At 38.3% G+C, this 19,195-nt stretch overlaps 1 pseudogene across 1 annotated transcript in view; it reads left to right on the top strand.

Moving 5' to 3' along the window:
* The window catches only part of LOC103266390, a 54,368-nt pseudogene that overhangs the window by 943 nt on the left and 34,230 nt on the right, over window positions 1–19,195 (top strand). The gene's annotated exons all lie outside the window — the stretch shown is intronic.

Below are 19,195 nucleotides of genomic sequence, written 5' to 3'. Positions count from 1 at the left end.
ATTTCTTTTTGCTTTGACAATCCGTTTGGACTAATTTCTGTGTTTCACCAATTTTAGTCTATTTCACTAATCTTTTAGATCCATTCAGTTTTGATGGCTCTGCAACTCAAAATAAGCAACACTGCAGCTAAAACTAGTTTAAAAATATTCACCAGACTACCCGATGTAGTTTGCACTAGTCTATAGCTTAACCTCCCTACAAGTGTGTAATGCTGTGATTTGGGGCAAGGCATAAAATAGCAAAGAAAAACCATGTGTGCTATGCACTAAGAAGACAATGAATGACACCCAAACCTGTTCACCATTGTGTACTTTTATTCTTGATACTTTGTTTTTAATTATTTATACTCATAATTTCCACTAACTGGATAGAGCCAAAAAGACTAGCCCAAGGTCTTTATTTTGCCAGGCATTGAAGAGTCTTTTATGTGTGCTGATGCAATTTCTAAAGAACACATTGGGTGAGGCAGGCACACAACCAGCATCTGTCCAAAGTATCTCAAAATAAATTACTTTCCAAATAGTCCAGAGAAGGCAGAGAGTCTCTATATGGTTGGTATAAAAAAAAAAAGTTGGCCTCAAAGGCAAAGGATTGATTTGAACTGCAATTTGGTGTATTTCTATGCTTTGATTGACAGTATAAGTGTCTTCCTTTTATTCTTGGCAAGGCAGAAAACTCAAATTTTGCCTTTGGTGTTTTTTTCTTTATTATTTTTTTCAAACTGTGGTAATGCAGTATTTTTCAAAACTGAGAAAAGGCATTAAGTCATCTTCTCTATTTCTTTGGTCAAAGCACTATTCCCTGTGATGTGTATTTTAGGATATTTATGAACTAAATTAGCCCTAAATTATGATGGTGTTCTTACTACTCTCTTTGGAACATGACTCCCAAATTTAGTAATTCTTATTATTATATTTTCTTTTTGATTCTGGTTATCCTTTTTAATTTCCAAAATTTCTGTTTATCTCCTTGAATTATATCTGTCTGTATTATGCTGCGATCCTACTGTGGAGTTATGATCTTAAAGTTCAGAAAGACATTTAATATTTCCCTCAGCTGTTTACTGGGATATGGGATATGTGTGTTTAAAGGGGTCGGATACTATAATATCTGACTGAACATTTCCCAGCCCCTAGGATGTGAAATCTGCTTAAAGTAATGATTTCCTTGAAAGATAAATAAACCATCAAAGGACACTTTGGTGGAGAGTATATTAGGACAGTTCCAAGTATCATGGTGAAAATAGCAGGTTATCAACTATTAAGCTTAACGTTATAAGGTCTTTATTCATTTCTATGAGTATCCTACAAGGTCTTTCATTTATTCTGTCATACCTTAAATGTTTTCCACCCCTGTGAGACACCTGATAGTTGTTCAGCTCACAGCCTCTTGGTAGTTGCTCTTCCTCCAGTAGTTGCATTTTGCCAGGCCTTGTAGAGTCTTGCCCTAAGCATTTGTAGCTTTTGATTTGGCTAAATTTTCAATACAAATCTCTGGAGCACACAAGGAAGATATCCACTTTACCACTTCTATTCATCATTGTACTGGCAACTCTAGCCAATGCAGTAATGCTAAAAACAAAATAAAGGACATACATTTTGGAAAGGAAGAAATAAAATGGTCCTTATTCACAGATGACATGATTGTGTACATAAAAAATCTTAAGGAATATACAAACAATCAACTGTTCCTAATATGTGAATTTAGCAAGATCACAGGATACAAAAAATCAATATATGAAAATAATGGCTCGTTATAATGGCATTTGGAAAATAAATTTTAAAAAAAAATTTTTATTTTAAAGTTGTGGTGTACAAATCAGTGTTAGGCATACAAATGCTCATTATGCAGGTACCCTTGTTGATGAGGTGTGCCCCACCCAACAGCAGTTTCTCACTACTGGCAATTCTCCCCCTCCCCCCCGGGCAGTTTTCCACTACTGCCAATCCTTTCCTTATAGTATTATAGTTGTTCAAGTCTGCTTATGAGTGAGAACATATGGTACTCAGTACTTTGTTTCTGTGATAGATCACTCAGTATGATAGACTCTAAAGCCATCCAAGTTACTGCAAAGTTCATAATTGTCCTTCCTTATGGCTGCATACTATTTAAAATTCCTTGGATCACGGCATCAAGTGAGCTAAGAGAACAATTCACACAATTTGACCATATCCAAAAGTGCATCGTACCCTTTGACAAAGAGACTGACTTTCACAGAGATATGGATTGGATTCAGTTTTCTTCAGAAGAACTTCAGAATACAGTACAGCAGGAAAATCATATTATTGATGGAGTAAAGCTCCATGTTCAAGCTCAAAGGCCAAAAATTTTGCTAACATCTGATGAAGAGAAAGATTTTTGAGACTATTCCTGTCTATTAAATAAATTTAATATAACTGAGAAAACAACCAAAAAAGTCAATGACATTTATAATAGCTAACAAACAAGTAAAATACTGGAGCTGAGTTTAGAGATATAGATGCAAGACCTGTGTATGAAAACTACAAACATGACGAAGAGAAATTGAAAACATAAATGGAGAGATACACCATGTTCATTGATTAAAAGAGTCAGTGTTATTGTGATGTTAATCCTCTTAAAATTAATCTATGAATTCAAAGCAATATCAATCAAATTCATAGGCTTTTAAAAATTAAATTGACAAGTTATTTATAAAATCTATAGGAAAATACAAATAATCAAAAGTAGTCAAAACAATCTTACAAAAGAATAACTTGAACACATATTACTTGATTGCAAGACTCAATATAAAATTACAGTAATCAAGAGACTGTGATATTAGTTTAAAGATAAGCAAATAGGATCAGTTTGAGGTATTGTCCAGTCATAGAGTGTTTCCCCCATACCTGGCTTCTTCCTGCCCCTCCCTCCCTCAAGGAGCAGTCTCTGGCCACAGCTGGTTTCTGAAGGATATGCATATTCCCAGTAATGAGTCATGGGATGCAGGTGATTGAGTAAAACTGAAAACAATGTAGACATCATTCTTAATCACTGCAATTGTAACAATTTGAATAATTAACTTGCTGGATTATAAAACTATTTACTGTACTCTCCCCAGGAGTGGATATTTTCCCCAATCAGTCACCACAGGTGCCTCTTATAACTGATAAAAAACCAGTGTCTTTCCCTGCTGACCTCTGGGTGACTTCTTTGGGATAGGTAAACATTACGTACAAGTCTTCTCAGATTTGGGGTTGCCACATTACAATCAATAAAACAAAAAAGAGCATTCAGAAATAAACCCATACTTTCACAGTCTATTTATCTGTCTATCTATCTATTCATCTATCTATCTATCATTATTTTACTAAGAATCTAAAGCAATTCGGGGGAAAAGAAAGTATTTAAAACAAATAGTGTTGGATCAGCTGACTACCTATATGAATATAAATGAGCCTCAAACTGCTCCTTATATGAAATGCTAACAATTATTTTAAGATGCACTATAGATATAAACATAAAAGCCAAATCTCTATAGTTTCTAGAAGAAAACAAAGGAAAATATCTTCTTGATATAAGCAATAATTTTCTAGACCTGACTTAGTAAACTTTAATCATAAAATTAAAAAGTATCATCAAAATTTAAAAGTTTGGAAGAGTCTGTTAAGAAAAATCAAAAGACAAATCATGTACTGGAAGCTGTATATTTGCACACACATACATATGGCACATTAAAATGGGGAATTTTAAAACTGCTGCTGTCTCCTGTCTCCACCAGCCCTGGAGATCATTTCCCTGAATTATGATTAAAATCACAACGAGATACTAATTCACACCCATTTGAATGGCTAAAATTTAAAGACTGATAATAACATCAATTGTTTATAAGAATGTGGAAAATCTCTCATAAACTTCTGGTGGGAATATTATGTGGAAAAACTACTTTGGAAATATTTTGGCAGTCTTTCAGAAAGTTAAACATATAAAAAAGTAGGATCTAGTAATCTCACTTTTAAGAACATACCCAGAAGAAATGAAAATGTGTTCAAAAAAGTGAATGTTCAGAGCAGCTTTATTCATAATAGTTACAAAACTAAAAATGACCCAAACACTTATCTGTCCATCAACAGATAAGTGAACAAATTGTGGAATATCCGTATAATGTAATACTACATGCAAAAACATAGCTAAACCTCAAAAGCATTATGTAAGTGAAAGAAGCCACATACAATAGAGTCCAAAGTGTTTGCTTTCATTTAATAGTATTTGATTTTCATTTAACTGTTGTATAACAGTTAAAACTAATCTGCTTTGAAAGTAATAAAAACAGTGGTTCCCTGGGGTGGAGCTGTGGGTGGGCAACATGGATTGGCTATGAAGGAAACAGAAGTGATACCTCTGGTGTGATTAAAATATTTTATAACTTGGAAAGAATATGGGTTACATGAGTGTATGATGAGCAATTGAGTATAAACTTCAGTTCCAAAAAAAAAAACGTTTGACTCTTAGGTCTGTGGGATAGGCCGGTGCCATGGGTAAAATGCAAAAAAATTGCACAGACATTAGCTTGGAAAATATAGTTTATTTAGATGGTAGATTACACAGAGAGAGGAGATTCACCTACCAAGATTAGGGAGGGGGCCAAAGCTTAAAGAAAAATATAGTCCAGCCAGAGCTTAATGAAAGCATGGCTGGGCCAAAGCTTAACAAAAGCATGGCTGCCACTGCTTGAGGCAGAGTAATTTTTAAGGCTTTCCTTTGGTGTGGGAAGATCTTCAAGGTGACTGAGTGGTAGTATGTTTTACATCATCAGGAAGGGGGAAGGTAAGCACAGGGACTGTTGCCATGGTGATGATGGGATCACAAAGGGCTAATCATAATGGATTAGGATAGCTTGGGCCTTTATGTCCAGAAGGACTTGGAATAGCAAAGTAATCAACCTGAAGGGCTGCAAGATAATTATTAACAGCTACTGTTGAGTAACCACTTCTGCCCTTGGCTAATGATTAGAGGGCAAGCTAGGTAATTTGCTAAGAAAGCATGACAGAGATAAGCAGTGTTAAAAATGGATGCACTTAGCCGGGCTTAGTGGCTCAGCCTGTAATCCCGCGCCTTTGGGAGGCTGAGGTGAGTGGATTACCTGAGCCCGCGGGTTCGAGACCCGCCTGGGCAGCGAGACCTCATCTCTACAATAAATCAAAAAATCAGCCGGGCGTGGTAGCGCATGCCTGTAATTCCGGCTACTTAGAAGGCTGAGGCGGAAGGATCGCCAGAGCCCAGTAGGGCGTGGCTGAGGTGGCCAGAAGCGGCCACTGCACTCCAGTCTGGGTGACAGAGTGAGACTCCAACTTTAAAAAAAAAAAAAATGGCTGCACTTTGGCTATATTGGCCCCATTTTGGTCTTTTGTCCTTTCAGTGGCAATCCTTATTTAACTACAAATATACTTGATATGTTAAGTACCAGCACTGGGCAGTGATGTATGTCCTGGAAACACAGGAATTAGTTTTTTCTTTTCTTCTCTCCCCCTCCCCCCAAGGACCAGTCTAGAGTCGTCTTTTTTTTCCTTTAAAAAAAAAGAAAACGGGAATCTAACTCTGATGAGGGCTGAAACTGGGGCAGAGGGTTGGCCAACCTGCTGGAGAAACAGTGGCCAACATCAAGGAATTCTTGCTAGTGAAGATTGGAGATTTTATTATTACATGAAATTAGACAAAGAAACCACTGAAATAAGCTTAATGACTAAAAATCACATTTGAGAGTGATCAGAAAGTGATCGTGGGTGCTCTAGATTTCACCCTGGAGGTGGGAAGGAGCAAGTGTCATCAGACAGTTTCACCTGGCAGTGTTTGTAAAAGTTAAAGACTATTGCTGCAGTTGCTTTAGTGTTGATGGTGGTGGTAGTGATGGTAGTTGATTTGCTTGTTTGTTTTTCAAGATCTGCTTTCTAAATATAGCATTATGCAAAGCAACACTATTCAGTAGAACTTTCTTAATGCCAAAAATATTCTTTAGCTACAGTTGTGTGGAAGTCACTAGTCACAGGTTTGACCAATTGAAATGTGACTAGAGTGACTGAGAAACTCAATTTTTAACTTCACTTCGTTTCATTAATTTAAATTTAAACAGCCACATGTAGCTAGTGGCTACCATAATGAACAGGGTATCTTCAGAGGTACATACATACTTAATGACAGAGCTACAGCCCCCAGTAAACCCTAGAGACATTGAAGTTTTCTGTCAATTTTTGCTTTAGTTTTAGAAGGTGAGTTTGTACATATATCTCCCCCACACAAATATACTTGGCCCTATTGGATATTATAACTTTTTAAAAAAACTTTTATTTTTAAAATTTTAAATATGTGGAATACAATTCAGGGTTAGATATACAAATGTTCATTATGCAGGTACTCTTGCTGATGAAGTGTGCCCACCCTTCCCCAGGCAGATTCCCTCAGCTGCCAATCCCGCCTCCCCACTCCCCCGACAGTAGTAGTTTCCTGCTACTGCCAATCCTTTTCTTACAGTATTATGATAATTGTTCAAAGTCTGCTTATGAGTGAGAACATGTGATACTCAGTTCTTTGTTTCTGTGAAAGTTCACTCAGCATTATAGGCTCTAAGTTCATCCAGGATTCTGTGACATTCACGATTTTGTTCTTCTTTATGGCTGTGTAATATTCCATCATGAATATGTATGACATTTTTTCATACAATCCTCGTGGTCATTTATGTTTCCATATGAATTCCCATATTGTTGTTTCCAGCTCCAAGAAGAATGCTGCTGGTAATTTTTAATGAGTGTTGCATTAAATCTGTAGATTGCCTTTGATAGGGTGGACATCTTAACAGTGTTGATTCTTCCAGTCCATGAGCATGGAATATTTTTCATTTGTTTGTGTCATCTTTGATTTCTTTGAGCAGTGCTTTGTAGTGTTCATTGTAAAAGTCTCTCACATCTCTGGTTAGGAAGATGCCAAGGTATTTGATTTTTTTTTCTGGCTATTGTGAATGGGATTGTGCTTTTTATTTGAATTTCTGTTGGTTTATTGTTGACGTATAAAAATGTAACTGTCTTTTGCACACTGATTTTATATTCTGAGACTTTGCCAAAGTCCTTTATCAGTGCAAGGAGGTTTTTGGCAGATTCCCTTGGGTTTTTGAAGTATAGCATTATGTCATCTGCCAAGAGGGACAACTTGACTTCCTCTATGCCTGTTTGGATATCGCTGATCTCCTTCTCATGTCGGATTACTCTAGCGAAGACTTCCAAAACTCTGTTGAAAAGAGGGGTGAGAGTGGGCATCCATGACTTGTTCTGGTTTTCAGGGGAAATGGTTCCAATTTCTGTCTGTTTAGCAGTATGCTAGCTGTGGGTTTCTTGTAGATGGCTCTTACCATTTTGAGGTATGTTCTATGCCTAGATGTTTGAGGGCTTTTATCAAGAGGGGATGCTAGCTTTTATCAAAAGCTTTTCCATATGTAATGATATAATGATGTGGTTTTTGTTTTACTTCTGTTGATGTATTTAATTACATGTATGGTCCTACGAATGTTGAACCAGCCCTGCATTCCAGGGCTGAATCCTACTTGGTTGTGGTGGATAATTTTTCCAATGTGTTATTGAATCTGATTTGTTAGGATCTTGTTGAGAAATTTTGCATCTATGTTCATGAAGGATATTGGCCTGTAGTTCTCTTTCTTTGTTGGATCTTTACCTTGTTTGAGTATCAATGTGATATTAGCTTCATAAAATGATTTGGAGACAGTTCCATCTTTCTCAATTGCCTAGAATACTTTCAATAGGATTGGTATCAGTTCCTCCTTGTATGTTTTATAAAATTCTACTAGAAAACCATCTAGTCCAGGGCTTTTTTTTTTTTTTTTTATAGGTAGTTTTCTTATGACATGGTCAATTTCCTGGATTGTTATTGTCCTATTTAGGGTCTTGATTTTTTCTTGTTTCTACTTGGGGAGGTTGTGTGATGTCAGGAAGTTCTCCATTTCCTTTAAGTTTTCAAGTTTGTTTCCATATAAGTTTACATATTAGTCTGTGATAATTTTTTGTATTTCTTCAATTGTAACTTCATCTATTGCGTTTCTGATTGTGTTCATTTGGAATTTTTCTCTCTTTTTCTTGGTCAGACTAGCTAGGGGATCATTAATCTTGTTTATCCTTTCAAAGAACCAGCTTTTAGTTTCATTGATTTTTTTTTTTTGTATTATCTTTTTGTCTTCTATGTCCTGTATTCAGGCTTTTATTTTAGTTATCTGGATTCTTCTGCTGAAGTTAGGGTTTTGGTGGTCTTGCTTTTCCACCTCTCTTAGATGATTTGTTAGGCTGTTAACTTGTGATCTTTCCATTTTCTTCCTGTGTATTCACAGAGATATCAATTTCCCTCTTAGTATTGTTTTCATGGCATCCCAGAGGTTTTGGTAAGATGTTTCTTCATTTTCATTTGTTTCCAGTTATATTTTAACCTCTGTTTTGATTTCCATGTTGACCCAGGAGTTGCTTAGCATCATGCTGTTTATTGTCCATGTCTTTGTGGGTTTGGGGGGAACTTTGTTGGTGTTGATTTTTATTTTTATTCCACTGTGGTCTAGAAGGTACATGGCAGGATTTCAATCTTGGGGAATTTGTTTATGCTTGATTTATGACTGAGGATGTGGTCAATCTTAGAGTATGTTCCATGTGGTGATGAGTAGAATGTATATTCCATAGTTGTTGGATGGAGTGTTCTGTAGGTATCAAGTCCATTAGGTCAAGTGTCACATTGAGGTTAGGGATCTCCTTGTTGACTTTTTGTACTGATGTTCTGTCTCAGGTTGAGAGTGGGGTATTTAAGTCCCCAGCTATGATAGTATTAGAGTCAACATCTTTTTTAAGTTTACCTAGAAGCTACTTTATGACAGTTGGTGCTCCTATGTTGGGTGCCTTTATGTTTAGGGTGGATATTTCTTGTTGATGGATTGAACCTTTTATCATTATGTAGTGACCTTCTGTATCCTTTTTAGTTTTTGATAACTTGCAGGGTATTTTGTCTGATATTAAGTTTGTGACTCCTGCTTTCTTTTGTGCTCCATTCACCTGAAATTTTGTTTGAGTCTGTGAATGTCTTTTCTGATGAGATGAGTCTCTTGGAGGCAATATATTGTTGTCTCATGATATTTTAACCATTTTGCCATTCTATGTCTTTTCAATGGAGCATTAAGTCCATTCACAATCAGGCTGATTACTGAAATGTTAGAGTTTATCCCTGTTATGAGGGTCTTATAGTTTGTTATTGCTGTTTGTTTGTTGTCTTTCTTTTGATTTTGGGGTTGATTCATATGTGTTTTCAATCGTTTTCCTGCATTCTTTTGAAGGGCATTGTCATTCTTTTTTTGTTTGTTTGTTTCTTCTGTGTTTAATACTCTCTTAAGTGTTTCTTGTAGACCTGGTCTGCAGGCAGCATAAGCTCTTAGGGATTGAATGCTTGGAAAATATTTTAATTCTCCATCATTGATGAAGCTTAGCTTAGCTGGGTAGGTAGTTCTTGGTTGAAATTGTTTATCTTTGAGAACTTTGAAGATTGGGTTCCAAGCTCTCCTAGCCTGAAGTGTTTCTGTAGATAAGTCTGCTGCTATTCTTTTTTTTTTTCTGAGTTGTAGTCTCACTCTGTTGCCCAGACTGGAGTGCAGTGGCCACTCCCAGCCACCGCAGCCTCGACCTGCTGGACTCTGGCGATCCTTCCACCTCAGCCTTCTGAGTATCCGGAATTACAGGCATGCACTACCACGCCTGACTGAGTTTTCGATTTATTGTAGAGATGATGTCTCGCTGCCCATGCAGGTCTCGAACCCACAGGCTCAGGCAATCCACTCACCTCAGCCTCCCAAAGGCGCGGGATTACAGGCTGAGCCACCGAGCCCGGCTGTCTGCTGCTATTCTAATTGGTCTTCTCTGGTAGGTAGTCTGAATTTTTCTATTACTGCCTTTAGGATTTTTTTTTTCTTTTATACCTACTTTGTATAGGCAAATTACTATGTATCTAGGAGTTGGTCTTATTTGTAGGCTTGCAGGAGTTCTCTGAATCTCTTGTGTTTGAATGGTCATGTCACTGATGAGATGAGGGAAATTTTCTTGGAAATTTCATAGAATGTTTTTTGCGGAGTGGTCTCTGTCTCACTTTCTGCCTCAGGAATTTCAATTAATCTTAGGTCTGGCCTCTTGAAATAACCGTTCATCTCTTGAAGGTTTTACTCTGTCTTTTTAAGCTTTTCTATGTTTTTGACAGTTTGGGTTAGTTCCACATTTTGGTACTCAAGCTCTGAGATTCTTTCTTCTGCTTGGCTAATTCTGCTTTCCATGCTTATCAGTTTGTTATTTATTTCATTCACTTTATTCTTTATTGCTGTTATCTCAGTTGTCAACTCCTTCATTCTTTCCTCTTGTCTCTCCTTGATTCTATTTATTCTATTAATGTCTTGATATCTGGATTTGTGGTTTGAGACCAGTCATTATGGGGGCTCTTCATTGTTTGCATTCTGAAGTCTATATTCTCAGTGGCTGACCTCCCAAAGGTCTGTGTGAGACCTATATTCTTCTGTTGGTTTTTCTTCATTTGTTTAGATTTTTCTCCTTGATTTTATTTTTTTAGACCTCTTCTCTAATTCTGTTATTCAGAGATGGGGGGTAGCTTTTACTTCTGTTTGCTTGATCTATTCTTTCTTATATGCATCCTCTGACTTTGTTCAATTCTGAAGCTGGGCTGTGAGTTGGTGGGTGTACTTTTTGCAGTTTTGAGAATTAATTGAGAGAGGAGCTGTGATTCAGAAAGTATCTGCAGATCCTAGTATCCACTGAGAGGTGTGTGGGCCCCCTGGAGCCCACTTCCCACTGCCTTACAATCTGTCCATGCAGTGGGGTATAAGTTTGCCACCTGAAAGCAAAATGAGATAAGAAAAAGAAAAGCAGTAGAAAAAGGAAGGAGGGGGATGAGAGGAAGGTGGAGAGAGAGAATAAAAGGGAAAAAAGACAGGTGTACCAACTAACAAATGAAAAGAGACACAAAGGCAGAAAAGATTTTTTAAAAAACTAAAACATACAGACAATCATGTAAATACACAAACTGACAGAGACACCCCCCATTGATGTACTCTCCCTCAAAAATACTCATACACAAACAGAAAGTATAAAAAAAACCCCAGAAACACAGCAAGTACAAAAACATTATCAAAAACAGAGAGAGATAGCCGGGCTCAGTGGCTCAACCTGTAATCCCGTGCCTTTGGGAAGCTGAGGTGAATGAATTGCCTGAGCCCGCGGGTTTGAGACCCGCCTGGGCAGCGAGACCTCATCTCTACAATAAATCAAAAAATCAGCTGGGCGTGGTAGCGCATGCCTGTAATTCCAGCTACTTGGAAGGCTGAGATGGAAGGATCGCCGGAGCTCAACAAGTCGAGGAGGCTGCGGTGGCTGGGAGCGGCCACTGCACTCCAGTCTGGGCGACAGAGTGAGACTCCAACTCAAAAAAAAAATACCAGAGAGAGAAAAAAGAAGAAAAGAACCTAAAACAAACAAAACAATGAGCAAAACAGATAGACCAACAAAAACCCAAAACTACTCTGAGGTGATTCTGTAAGTCTAGTTTCCTTTCAATTCTGATCTCCAGCCTCTCCCCCTCTGTTATCAGAGCAGGTTGATAGGGTTGTTCTCAGTGTGGGTCACATGGCCTAGGCCTACTGTGGGAGGAAGGTGGGTTAGATCTGGACTCAGCTTGCTGCCTGTCAAGTCTCCCACTCAGATCTGATGTGTCTGTGTCTGATCCAGCATGGTGGAGGGACATGAGATTACCTCTAGGTTCCAGGTTGCAGGCTGGGTGCAGCTGGGTGGGGCAATGCAGATCTCTGCCTAGTCCTGGGACAGAGAAAATGGCTATGGCTGGCATTTCCTTATCCCTCACTGGAGGTGGGGCTCCTCTCTAGCTCTACCCAACTGCTCTTTCCATGGATCGCAGACTCTAGGCACTTTTCTATCACAGCTGATGGTGTGGGTCAGTGTCCTGTGAGGATCAGATGAAACTGGCAGACTTTTCTCAGGAGAGTCCCAAGAGCAGCAGACAATCCTGTGCACCTAGGGTTAACCTCAGAGTTGTGGGGATTTGCAATGATCTCTGGAGAAGAGCCCCAGGTGTATGAACCAAGTCTTCCCTCAGACGGACTTTCACTCACCCACCAGCACACACTCACTCACACAGAGATTCTTTATGAACACTCACCTTTGTGAAGACTCTCACAGTCCAGTTCAACCTGTCCCATCACCATCTTGCCAGAAATCCATTGGATATTATACTTTTTTTTAGTTTATAATTATAACTTTATTGATCATTGTACTAGTTACAGGTTATAGTGTCAATGATAGACTCTTGCTGGAGGTGTAAAGAAATAATAATGTCTCTATTAGTGTGAATATCTGCAAACAGACAAATTTTATAGACATGTATGATAATATGTCATATGATATCAGTCCAATAGTGCATCACATAAAACTGACAATATGCTTTTCAATTGTTTTTTCTTTTCTTTTTTTTTATTATAAAGATGTGGGGTACAATTCAGGGTTAGGTATACAAACATTGATTGCAAAAGTACCCTTCTTGCTAAGGTGAGCTCCTCTCTCCCCTAGCAGAATCCTTCAACAGCCAATCCCACCATCTCTTCCCTGGCAGTTTTCCACTGCCAGTCCCTTTCTTATAGCATAATAATTGCTCAAGGTTCACTTATGAGTGAGAACATATGGTACTTTTTTCTTTGTTTCAGTGATAGATCACTGAATATGATCTACTTTAAATCCTTCCAAGTTGCTGAGAAGTTCCCAAGTTTGTCCTTCTTTATGGCTGCATAATATTCCATTATGTATATGTACCACATTTTAAAAATCCAGTCCATCTTCAAAGGGCAGCATGGTTAGTTTCATGTATTTGCTATTGGGAACAGAGCTCAGAAAACATACGTGTGTAGGTATCATTTTTTGTAGAATGATTTGCATTCTTCTGGGTATATTCCAAATAGGGGAATTTCTGGGTCATATGGAAGGTCAATTTCTAGGTCTTTCAGAAATTACCACACTGTCTTCCAAAGAGGTTACATTAGCTTGCATTCCCACCAGCAATGTAATGTAGAAGTGTTCCTTTTTCTCTGCATTCTACCAGCATCTGTTGTTGTTTGTTTTATTTTATTTTATATTTTTCCCATTTTAATTTTTTTTATTTTAAAGTGTTTGTTTTTTTAATGATGGCCATTCTTACTGGGATTAGGTGGTATCTCAATATGGTTTTGATATGTATTTCTCTGGTGATGAGTGAGGGTGAGCACTTTTTCATGTGTCTTCTGGCTGCCCATATATCTTTTTTTGAGAAGTGTCTACTCATGTCTTTTGCCCACTTTTTAATGGGGCTGTTTTTTGTTTTTTCCTTTCAGCACATTTAAGTTCCTTGTAGATCCTTAGATGTTAAGCCTTGGTCAGATATACAGTTGGAAAATATTTTTTCCCATTCTGTGGACTGTCTCCCTGCTCTCTTGATGGTTTCTTTTGCTTTGCAGAAGTTTGTGAGTTTGATGAGGTCCCACTTGTCTATCTTATTTCTTATGGTTTGGGGACTTAGGGTTCTGATCAGGAACTGGTTGCCAGTTCCAATTTACATAAGGGCGTCTCCTGCTTTTTCTAAGATTCTTATAGTTTGAGGTTTTACATTTAGGTCTTTGATCCATTTAGAGTTAATTTTTGTGTAGGGTGATAAGTAGGGTTCCTGTTTCAATTTTCTGCATGTGGTCAGCCGGTTTTCCCAGCACCATCTACTGAATAGGTTCTCCTCTCCCCAGTGGTTGTTGTTGGAGGTTTTGTCAAAGATGAGTTGGTTGAGAAATTGAGGCTTTGCTTCTGCAATTTCTATCCTGTTCCTTTGTCTATGTGCCTGTTCTTATACCAATACCAAGCCATTTTGATTACTGTAGGTTTATAGTAAAGTTTGAAGTCTGGAAGTGTGATACCTCCTGCTTTGTTCCTTTTGCTAAGAATTGTTTTGGCTATTTGTGGTCATTTATGTTTCCATGTGAATTTCTGTATTGTGATTTCCAAGTCTGAGAAGAATGATGTTGGTAACTTAATGGGTCTCACATTGAATCTGTAGATTGCCTTTGGTAGGATGGACATCTTAACAATGTTTATTCCTCCTATCTATGAGCATGGATTATTTTCCATTTGTTTTTGTCTTCTGGGATTTCTTTGAGCAGTGTTTTGTAGTTCTCATTGTAAAGGTCTTTCACTTCTCTGGTTAGGAAGATGCTGAGGTATTTCATTTTTTGTGTGTGGCTATTGTGAATGGTATTGTGCTTTTTATGTGGGTCTCTGCCTGCTTGTTGTTGGTAGATAGAAATGCAACTGTCTTTTGCACATTTATTTTGTGCCCTGAGACTTTGCCAAAGTTTTTTTTATCAGTGCAAGCAGGTTTTTGACAGATTATCTTGGATTTTCAAGGTGTAGGATCATATCATCATCAAAGAAGGATAACTTGACTTCCACTTTTCCTATTTGGATACCCCTGATTTATTTCTCTTGTCTAATTGTACTAGCTAGGACTTCCAGCACAATGTTGAACAGGACGGGTAAGAGTTGGCAGCCTTGTCGCATTCCAGTTTTCAGGGGAAATGTTTCTATTTTCTTTCCATTTAGCAATAAGTTAGCAGTGGGTTTATCTTAGATGGCACTTACTATTTTGAGGTATGTTCCTTCTTTGTTTTGTTGATATTTTTGTCTTCTATGTCCCATATTTAGGCTCTTATTTTGGTGATTTGTATTCTTTTGCTAAAGTTGGAGTTTTGGTGATCTTCTCTTTCCAGCTCCCCTAGATGGTTTGTTAGTCTCTCAACTTGTGATCTTTCTGTTTTCTTAATGTGTGCTCATAAAGATATAAATTCCCCTCTTAGAATTGTTTTCATGGCATCCCACAGGTTTTGCTAAGATGCTTCTTTATTTTTATTTGTTTCCAGGGGTCTTAATTTCTGCTTTGATTTCAGTGTTGACCCAGTAATTGTTCAGCATCATGCTGTTTAGTGTCCATGTGTTTGTGGGCTTTTGGGGAAATTTTGTTGGTGTTGGTATTTATTTTTATTCCATTGTGGTCTGAGAAGGTGCATGACAAAAGTTTGACCTTATGTAATTTGTTTATTTTTGATTCATGGCCAAGTGTGTGATTGATCTTGGAGTACATTCCATGTGGTGATGAGTAGAATGTATATTCTGTGTTTGTTAGGTGGAATAATCTGTAGGTATCTATTAAGTCCATTTAGTCGAGTGTCAAGTTTAGGTTCTAGATCTCCTTGTTGATATTTTGTCTTGATGATCTACCTAGGCATGTTAGTGGGGTATTCAAGTCCCCTGCTATTATAGTGTTAGAATCAATATCTCTTTTTAGTTTACTTAGTAGTTGCTTTATAAACACTGGTGCACCTGTGTTGGGTGCATATATGTTTAGGATGGATACTTCTTGTTGATGGATTGAAATTTTATCATTATGTAGTGTCCTTTTGCATCTTTTAAAAATTTTGATAGCTTAAAGGTTGTTTTGTCTGATATTAAGATCACAACTCCTGCCTTCCTCTGTGATCCATTTGCCTGAAAACTCATTTTCCATCCTTTGATTTTGAGTCTGTGTGCTATCTTTGTGTTGAGATGAGTTTCCTGGATGCAGCAAATAATTTGGTTCTGGTTTCTTATTCAGTTTGCCATTCTGTGTCTTTTTAGTGGTGCATTTAGTCCATTCACATTCAGGCTGATTATTGAAATGTGATTGTTTATCCCTGTCATTAGGTTCCTGTAAAGTTTTTTCTTTTATTCTTTTGGTGTTCAGGTTGATGTATGTGTATGTTTTCATGTTTCTTGATGCGCTATATTCTCTATTGATTCTGTGCTCTGCAGTTCTTTTGGGAAGTATATGGTCATTCTTTGTATATTTCTTCTGTGCTTAATACCTTTTTAAGTGTCCCCCGTAGAGCTGATCTGGAAGCTGCATAATCTCTTAGGGATTGAACATCTGAGAAGGATTTTAATTCTCTATCACTGATGAAGCTGAGCTTGGCTGGATAGGAGATTCTTGGTTGAAATCGTTTATCTTTGAGGATAAACAGTCCCTTCTTGCTTGTAGTGTTTCTGCCAATAGGTCTGCTGCTATTCTGATTGGTTTTCCCCAGTAGATAGTTTGACCTTCTTCTCTTGCTGTCCTTAGGAATTTTTCTTTTGTGCCTACTTTGTGTAGGTGAATTACTACGTGTCTAGAAGTTGGTCTTCTATCTGATGTCTTGGGGGGCGTCCTCTGTATCTCTTGTGCTTGGCTGGTCACATCTCTGGTGAGATGGAAAGTTTTCTTGGATTACCCCCTGGAATACTTGCTCCAAGTTGTTCTCCATTTCTCTTTCTTCTTCTGGATATCAATCAAGAATAGGTTTGGCCTCTTGATACAACTGCACATCTCTTGTAGGCTTTGTCCTTTCTTTCTGAATCTTCTTTGTATGTTTTTTACAGATTGGGTTAATTCCATGTTCTGGTCTTCAAGTTCTAAGATTCTTTCTTCAGCTAGGTTAATTCTGCTTTCCATGCTTGTCATCTTGCTATTTATTTCCTGGATGAAATTTTTTATTGCCAAAATCTCTGTTACAAGTTCTTTCAGTGTTGCATCTTGTCTTTCTTGAGTCTTATTTACTCTTTCCATCCATTCCCTAATCCCTGTTGTATTCTGGGACCAATTCTTGTTGACTTCCATTATTTGGGCCCTAAGGTCTGATTTTTCAGGAGGTTTTCTTTGTTTCACTTGAAATTGCCTGTGGCCTTTGGTTTTTCCTCATTTATGACAGATCTCTTGTTTTTCTCTTTAGTTCTATTATCCTGTGTCAGTGGTAGAGGCTTTCCTTTCTGATGTTTTCTCGGTCCTCTATTCTTCCTAATCCATGCTCTGGATTTTTCTATTTTGAAATAGGATGATGTGTGTGAAGCTTTGCTGTCTCTTGTAGTTTTTGAAAATTGGATAAAGTAGGGGATGGTATGCTAGGATTCAAAAACTACTTGTAAATTACAAGGTTCACTTATTGCGGTATGTGTTCCTTGAGACTCACTCCCCACCACCACTCTATATGATGATGCAAAGCAGAAACCAATTCAAAAAGCAATTAAACACACATACACAGAGACATACACACACGACTCCAAAACAACTGGAATATTAACAAAGTGAAACAAAACAACAAAATAAGAAAACTGAGCACACACAAAGTGAATGGAGAAGAAAGGCAGAAAGACTGGGGAAAAAAATGAATTCAGATAAAATCTTCACACATATATTAACACACACACTATAAAAATTAAAATAAAAAACCTAGAATAACAAAAGAACAAAAACAAATCAACAACAAAAAATTGAAGATGAACACTCAATCATTCATATACACACATAAATGGAAAACAACAAATGAAAGAAGAAAGAAACAGAAAAAGAAAAAAAAATTGGAGGAATGCAGATCAAACCCTCACATACACATTCATGTGTAAAGAAAAAATATTTTAAAAATAGATGAACTAACAATCACACAAAACATTTTTAAAAATTAAAAAAATTAAAAATTAAAAAAAGAAACCTGCCCTCTGTGGCAGTGTCTGTAATTGTTCCTCTAATCTAATCTCTCCTGTAGAGCCACCTCTTTCACTCTCTCCTCAGTGTCCAGAGCAGGGAAGGAGAAGGGACAGTGGAAGTGGGCGGGGCTGAATCCTCCCCTCCCACTCTTGTATGGTCAGGGAGAGCTTCTCCAGTGGGGAGGTTCAGGATTATCTCTTCCCCAGGAATATACTCATGGAGCGTGCCCCAGCCAGGCCTATCCTGGAATGGAGTTCTCCTATTGCAACTGATGTCCAGGCTCTGCCTGGGTTTGTCCCTCTCAGTCATGGCTCAGCTGTGTGGGTCTGATGTTCAGAGGATTGGTGGGTAGGAGAGAGTTTGGGTCAGTCCCAGACTCACCACTGATCTCTTTGGAATACTTCCCCATCATTTTCTAGCCTTGTCCTGTGACTAGATCAGGGTAAGTGGTGGGGTGCTTGGGGCACAGCACTCATCAGATCCTGCTGAAGTTTGTGCTTTCAGGATATTCCTTCTGGGTCACAATCAATCCCTGAGTAGTTGATCTGCCAATCACAGAGATCGGGACTGTTGGTCCATAGTAAACGAGTGGGAGCACTTTCCTGCCCTGTCTTCAAGATTGTGGTGGGGTACCTCTCTTGTCCTCTTCTGACTCTGCCTCTGGATTCCCTCCACAGTTGCCCCTGCTGCCAGTGCCCTACCAGGCGCTGAAGTGGTGAGGCAAAACCTGGAACCGGCAGTCTCTCCTGCTGCAGTGGTGAGGCAGAGCCTGGGGTGGTAATCTCTCCTTGCCACTTCTTCACAGGAAAACTTTTGTCCATTAAAAAAAAAATGGCACTCAGCTTCTGTGACCTGGGAAGAGCCAGGGATCAAGCAGAGAAGCTGCAGCACCAGCTGTTGCACCAGGGCCCTGGCCAGTTGCGCATGAGTCCCCACTTAGTCAGTCTCTCCCAGGATTTTCTTCTGGAAGGGTTTTGTTGATTTAAAAAAATAAAAACAGTGGCACTCAGTTTCTGTGTCCCAGGAATCTCTAGGGTCCAAGCCCAGCAGCTGCGACACCAGCCGCTGCACCAGGAGAGCCCTGGCCTCTAGCTCCCTAGCCCTCACTCAGTCAGCCACTCACATGCTCACTCACTCTCCAGCATGTACACAAAAATTTCCATATGCTCACTCATTCACACCGAGACTCACATAGTCCAACTGGCTTGTCACCATCTTCCCGGTCCTCCAGATGATCAGATAGTATACCTTTTTAACTGATCTCTAGCTCTCAGCATCTACAGAGGTGTCCTTAGCTTTGCGTTCCCTCGTCATCATGGCTGAGGAGTTAAACATCTTTATAATTCATATTTGTTCCTTCAGCAATTTTTATTTGTGCCTAAATTACCAGAAAAGCCACTGGTGATCAAAATGGAATAGACTCTAATATTATGGAGTTTAAGCTGGGCTTGTTGGCGCACACCTGAACAAACCATAAAACAAAACAAATTTTAAAATATGAGACAATCAGGAAAGTTTGAATACTAGTTGAGTATTTGATTATACTAAGGAATTAATTTTCAATTGTTT

This window comes from Carlito syrichta, unplaced genomic scaffold (genome assembly GCF_000164805.1).
Source record: "Carlito syrichta isolate Samal-C Ts95f unplaced genomic scaffold, Tarsius_syrichta-2.0.1 Scaffold307175, whole genome shotgun sequence".
Classification (NCBI taxonomy): Eukaryota; Metazoa; Chordata; class Mammalia; order Primates; family Tarsiidae; genus Carlito; species Carlito syrichta.
Note: the sequence above shows the minus strand (reverse complement) of the source record. Positions and strands in the feature narration are given on the sequence as shown.